Here is a 6,981-nt window from a genome sequence, read left to right as displayed (position 1 = left end):
GGTAAGCTTTTGCACAAGGTGAGCCAGAGATGTGAACTCCAACTAGAAAGTCGCATCCTTGATCGGCTTAGCAAGTCCCAGGACAGCCAGATCGACTGCCTCTTTCTCTGTGATGCGTGACGAGTAGCATCGGTTCTTGACCTCCCTGAAGCGCTGTATGTACTCTGACACGGTCTCTCCTCGCTTCTGCCTGACTTGGGCAAGGTCGGCAATTCCGGCTTCTGCAGCTTCCGAGTGGTACTGGGTATGGAATTGATCTTCAAGCTGCCTCCATGTCCGAATCGAATCCGGAGCTAGCGACGCGTACCATCCAAAGGCTGGACCTGTAAGGGATTGGCCGAAGAACCAGACCCTCAATGGATCCGACACCGAGATCATCCCAAGTTGCGTTAAGTATCGGCTCACATGTTCGATGGAGCTGGCTCCCTCAGATCCGTTGAACTTGGTGAACTCAGGAAGCCGATACTTGGGTGGCAGTGGGATCAAGTCATAGTCGCTTGGATACGGCTTGGAATAGCCGATCGCTTTCCTCTTGGGCAGGATGCCAAACTGGTCTCTGAGTATTGCACTGACCTGCTCCACACTAAGAACTCCTAGGGCCGATGGCTCAGCACTCGGCCCAGTAGCATACTTTGCCAGCCACGCTTGTTTCTCTGCGTCTGCTCCAGAAGCTCCTGGATTCACCATCTGCACCGAGCGTGCTGGACTGACGCTGTCTGGGATGTAGGCGCATGTGTAGCCGTGCGGGATCTCCTTGGGTGGCTCGGTGAGGAATTGGCCTTCTCCAGGATCACCGCCGATCTTGTGGACGACGTAGATCGGCGAGCTCTGCGGTCTGGGAGCTGCAAATGAGAATGGCAGTTGCGACCTAGAATGCAGTGCAGCTTCCTCTGTGTGACTCCCCAGTGTTGGCCTCGACGGAGAGTACTGGTTCTTGATTATCTCCTGGATGACGTGGTGCGCCATACGCTCAAGCTCGTTCATCAAGCTCTGAGAGTGCCGATGAAGCGCATGGGCCACCATGTAGTTCATCTCCTGACGCAGGGCTCTGGTGCGTTCTTCAGATGGTACAGACAGATCTACATTGTCCAGAGCACCTTCTGGTGAGAACCCCTTCCACTTGATGCCATGGTTGCGAGTCCTCTCAAAAGAGCCGATGAGATCGGCTTCCAGCAGAGCTTTAATCTCATCGTACTTCTTCTTGTGTTCAGGAGGAAGCTCATCATATGTGACGGGCTTGGGAGCGGGTTCTTGATCTTGAGCTCCGGTCATCATTGCGGTGGATATTGTTGCTGAAGGTCCCACCGGGCGTGCCAGAATGTGTTGTCGACCGAAACCCACCGGCGAGCAACGACGGGCAACACGAAGAGCCGGGAGGTTGCTAGGGCGCTAGAGGCACTGCTCCCTCGTCGACGGCCTGCAATTTCCGTCACGCGCCCGGAGGTTTTGTGGAAAACCGGGCGTGCCACGTGACCTATACCCGATCAGGAGGGTGTAGACGTGCTCCGAACAGTTTCCTGCATACGAAGACACGTGTAAACGTAAGTCCGAGCCGTGGTCGGCTCCCCGGGATGACTCTTGCATCGGCTTTGAAGAGCCGATCGAGTCCCGGTGTCAGACGGGATCTGATTGTATCCGGATATGATAAATAGAGCAAATTACCATAAAACTGCTTCTGTCAAATCTAGTTGATCTAATCCACAATGGTAACAGCTTCACTGCTAGATCGGAACATCCTACACGTGACTAGGCCTAGCGAACGTAACAAACAACTAAACCATAACCTAAAACAGAGGCCTAAGAACTAGCAAGAGCCGATTCCCGGAACAATCCCTATCAAGGCTAAGATAAAGCATCTACTACGCCACCGGATCATCCAATCCGTTTGCAAGGCCTAACCTAGCAGATATTATGCCAACTCTTAAGATAAGAGCAAACCATAACAGATCAGATCTACTAAACATGAAAGAAGCAGGGTGTTGTCCCTGTGCGACTAATTCTATGCAATAAGAACTAGCATGAGATCGGAACGTGATTGCACAGAGACAACATGATATTCATAGATGATAAGCAACAAAGCACAATGGATCTACTAATAGCCATGCTACGAATATCAAGATAACTAGTACTACTCGCCATCAAAAACGCTTCAGTACGAGTAATACCAAGGTAGAAGCAAGAACAATACTGCCCTGATTGCAAGAAGCGATCAGGGCAGCATGGCACTTACTTGGATGAAACCCTAGGATTTAGGGGTGGCGATGCGCCGAGAGTTGTTGTTTGCAAGTCGTGATGACGCTCTCCTGCATGAATAACAAAGGGTACATATTTATAGTCCGGAGACTTGGGAAATAATCTAAACTAATCTTGTCCCGGTTGGACTCTATCTCTAATCGTAAACTAAATCTAAGGATACACGGCCAATGTGGCCCATATGCTCACGCAGGAGCCGATTTACAAGCCTTCCTTAATCTTCTGCTTTAAGCCCATCTTGCTTTCGACCCATAAATTAACCCTGTTAATTTATGGCGATAACAGCTGGTCAGCTATTTTGACCCTCCATACCTTGCCCTGAGGGACCATGAGTCTGCTCTGATTGAATTGTTCGCCCCTCAACTTCTTGATCTCCTGCTCCTTCTTCTCTTGAAAGCGCAAGCGCTGCAGCTTCCTCTTTTGAGTACGAGTCAACCCTGGAGGACACCACCTTGGTTGAAAGTACTTTGATGTTGAATTACTACTGCTGGCCTCATGATCATTAGCCATGATCGGCCTTTGGACATAAGGATTGACCGATTTACCACAAACCATCGGTCTTTTACTCCCATCATTAACGACCATCTTGACATCGCCGATCTGCACAACATCATCGGCTATGGTCTTCTCAGGACCAACCTTCATGGTCTTCTCCTCTTTCATCTTCTTCTTGATGCGATATTCTTGCCTTGGAGAATGAGCTTTGCCCAGCCTCTGATGAGACCGGTCTGACCGGTCAGCTATGACTGGTCTGACCGGTGCAGGCTGCCACCTCTGACCTGATTGGTGGGGTTCCAATCGGTCGTGCACTGGTCGTGTCACCCTACTGAACATAGGCCTTCTTTGATCCTCCTCCATGTGGTAGGATGGTGGGTGTGGTAGGATAACAATACATCCAAATCCCTTCATGCTCCCATGCAGGACAAGAAAAACCCGTTGCCGGTGGTGCCCACGGCGTAATAGCATACACCTTCTGAGGAGGGAACACTATAGTGCTATCACCCCTACGCTTGCTGGATTCTCCCCTAGGAGAAGAACGCTTGCCTTGACGCGGAGATGAACTTGGTTCTTTTTTTAGTGGTCAATCTTTTGGAACGGCCTTCGTGTACTTGTTCAGTAATTGATCAAAGGTGGGCTTCTGCTTCTCTAATTTCTCTTGCACCTTTGACTCATTGACTTTCCAAGTACCCACTTCTGGATGCTTAGGCTTGACAGTCCTGGGTCGTCTCTATACCTGACCGGTCTGACCGGTCGTGCTAGGGCAGCACGCCGACTCGTGTCTTGCGAGGAACTCTCCAGCCCCCGGGGTCTTGAAGCTTTGACAGTAATTTTTAATGACTCCTTACCATCAGGAGTCTTCTCCAATGTTACTTCCCTGGCCAGAATCTTGTCATTAACATTCTTCGGCCTTGGCTCACCAATGATAACATTTTTTCCTTTAGCTCCTTCGGCTTGTTCTGGCCGAATGAGCACCTTGGCGTTATCTAGATCAATGGTATAAACTGGGGATGACGCCTTGTCAACTTGCATCTCATGCATTGCCAATCGTCCTTCATTAACGGCCGATTGGACTTTTCGACCAAATACATTATAGTCATTAGTTGCATGAGAAAAAGTATTATGCCACTTGCAATATGCATGCCGCTTTAGCTCCTCAAGCGGTGGTATGGCATGAGAACACTTGAAGTTTCTGCTTCTATGCAATTCATCAAATATGCAATCACACTTAGAAACATCAAAAGTGAAACAAGCTTATTCTTGCCGATTCTTTGGAATCGGCTTATGAACTCAGCAACTTCCTTTTTCTCATCGTCTGAATCAGATTTACATTCAACATGTATGGACTAATGAGTCTCGAAAGTATCTTTTGCATTCTTAAATTTAAATTCCAAACCAATGGCCCTCATTTGCAAATGATTAACGGTGAGAAATTCAAAGCCTTCAAATTTTTCCTTTAAATAAGAACGTAAACCATTATAAGCCAAATCTGCCAAGTTTTTTTTAGAAATTGTCAAATTAAATTATCGGTTTTTATAGCTTTAAATCTCTGGAAATAATCCAAGACTGACTCATCTCGGCTTTGCTTAACCGATGTTAAATTTGACAAGTTATCTTCATTGTGCCCATTAAAGAAATGATCACGAAACTTACGTTCCAACTGATTCCAAGATTGAATAGAATTCGAAGCCAATGAAGAAAACCAAGAAAGAGCGGTTCCAGTCAAAGATAATGAAAATAAGCGAACACGCAAAGCGTTATGAAAACCAGCTTTTCCTAATTGAAAATTATAATGGCTAATGTGTTCCCAAGGAGGTTTATTATCATCACCACTGAATTTCACAAAATCTGGAACACACCAACCAACAAGAAAAGAAACCAAATCAAATTCAGCAGGATATGGCTTTTGATATAATTTAGAATTACTCATATCCACACCAAGTTTGGTTTTCATGGCATTAGCCAGATCTTCTTTTATCCTAGCAAGATCAGCTTCGCATCTACCACTCGTGGATGCTTGTGCTGCGGAATTAAGATGATGTGCTATGGGATCATCTTGTTCCATCATCTGAACCGAATTCATTGGTGCACGCCCCAAAGAATTTCTATGCGCATTATCAAAAATCAGTTCATGTGGAGAACCAGATTCTTGTGAAAGAAAAGGCAGTACAGAATTTGTCAACTCGTTTATTCGGCTAGGAGCTGCCGAACAAGGAGTTGACACAATCAACACACTGACCACCAAAGGAGGTGTTGTTTTCCCTGCAAAATAGTCCATCGGCATGCCGTGTTGTGATTGCTGAGAATATGCTGGCGTAGCCGATAAGCTTGGAGTTTGAAAAGCACAATTATCATCTACAGATTTGCCTTTTTTCATAATTTCTACTTGACCCTTTAAATCACCAAGCAAATTATTCGTGGGTTTATACATATTGGCAATTTTCTGATCCATAATAGATGATAATTGGTTAAACAAGTCGGAAGATGAAATACTTGTATCGCTTATTACCTCGACTTGCTCATCTTTAAGTGTGAAGGAGGGTATCATGAAGTCTTGAACCTTAGTGACTTGGCCTTTTTCGTCTTTCTTGAATCCCTTCAAGAATTGTGCCTTGAGGTGCTCCCTGGCCACCAAGTAATCTTGGCGCTCCTACTCGCTGTGTTCCTCGATGGATGTGGCGATGATATTGTTCTCATCGAGGTCGGTGATGACGCCCATCTTTTTTTAGGGAGTAGATTAGATCTATTTTGAACAATCAGATTAATCATTCCCCAGCGGAGTCGCCAAAAAGTGTGTTGACGCAAAATCTGGTCACACACTCGAATGTGCTAGGATGCGTGTTGATCGTCGATACGATCTTCACCAACGGGCTCCCTGCGCGCTGACCGGTCAGACCGGTTAGGGCAACCGGTCAGACCGGTTCTATAGAGAATGCCGCGAAGACCTAAAACCTCGAGCTCAGGAGGGACCCCATCGGAGCTCGTGGATCTAAGGTTGCTCTGAGATCGGCAGGCCACTCAGAACGCCATCGAACGCCTTAGAGACGAGCGAAGAACAACAGATGGGGTTGGAAAAGTTAGGGTTTGAGGATAAAAAGTAAGGTACGAGTTGTTGAATCGATTGGGATTACACTCAATCGGCCGTGGCCCTTCATATATATAGGGTGGGGAGGTCTGTAACCATTAGGAGTCGAAACCCTAACAAATCCCGTGTCAAAACACAACTCCTAACTTGGATTGGGCATTCCGGACCGGTCAGACCGGTCTCCGGACCTGTCTGACCGGTCAGACCGGGGTGCAGGTCTTCCAGGATGCATAACTTCCTCATCCGGACTCCAAATTGGACGTTCCATATATGCATTTTGATCATCTCGACGAGATCTACACAATGGTGTAGTCCAATTGACAATTTGACAAACTTTTCTTGACCAGTCTGACCGGTTTATATAAGAGGTCTGACTGGTTTGCCCAGATTGTTCAGAAAACCTAAATCGTGCCAATTTTGAGTGTCAACAACTAGTAGTGTGGTGGGTCACGCTGGAGGGGAAAAAGAAAATAAGCGAGTGGAAAAGAGGGTGTAGTTTCACAAAAAAAAAAGAATCTTGTTTGGAGAGAAAAACCATAGGATCAGGGTCTGCTACCGCATGCAACTTTGCGAGTCCGTGTGAGCAAGGTGATGGCAGCTTTTAGCTAGAAACAGATTTTAAATCGTATACTTGACTTGACTAGACGAAGATATAGATACTTACAGCTTATTGCTCTTATATCAATATTATAGGACCACACTTGGTGGACATGTGAAGCCATATCACACACAAGTTCAATAGAGATAACACAATAGAAGGCACTCTAGATGGATGTTTAGAGTCATGGCTGCATGATAACTAGCTTCACACCCATAATTCACTACTGGAAATCACACATATGCTGAGTGCCTGCGGCTTTGTCGAGTGCACAATATCGAGCACTCGGCAAAGAGCCGCTTTGCCGAGTGCAACCTAAAAAGAACTCGGCTAAACGTGGACACTCGGTGAACATCGTCTTTGCCGAGTGGCGTCTCGTCGACACTCGGCGAACAATATTTTTGCCAAGTACCGACTCACAGACACTCGGCGAATCAATTCTTTGCCGAGTGCCATCACTACAAGAAATGCTTCAATCCATGACGCCTATAATACGTCACAAATCATTGAAAAACCGTCATAAAATGGAATCTGTGACGAAATGTTG

This window comes from Panicum virgatum, chromosome 5K (assembly GCF_016808335.1).
Source record: "Panicum virgatum strain AP13 chromosome 5K, P.virgatum_v5, whole genome shotgun sequence".
Taxonomy (NCBI): Eukaryota; Viridiplantae; Streptophyta; class Magnoliopsida; order Poales; family Poaceae; genus Panicum; species Panicum virgatum.
This window is presented reverse-complemented; position numbering follows the sequence as displayed.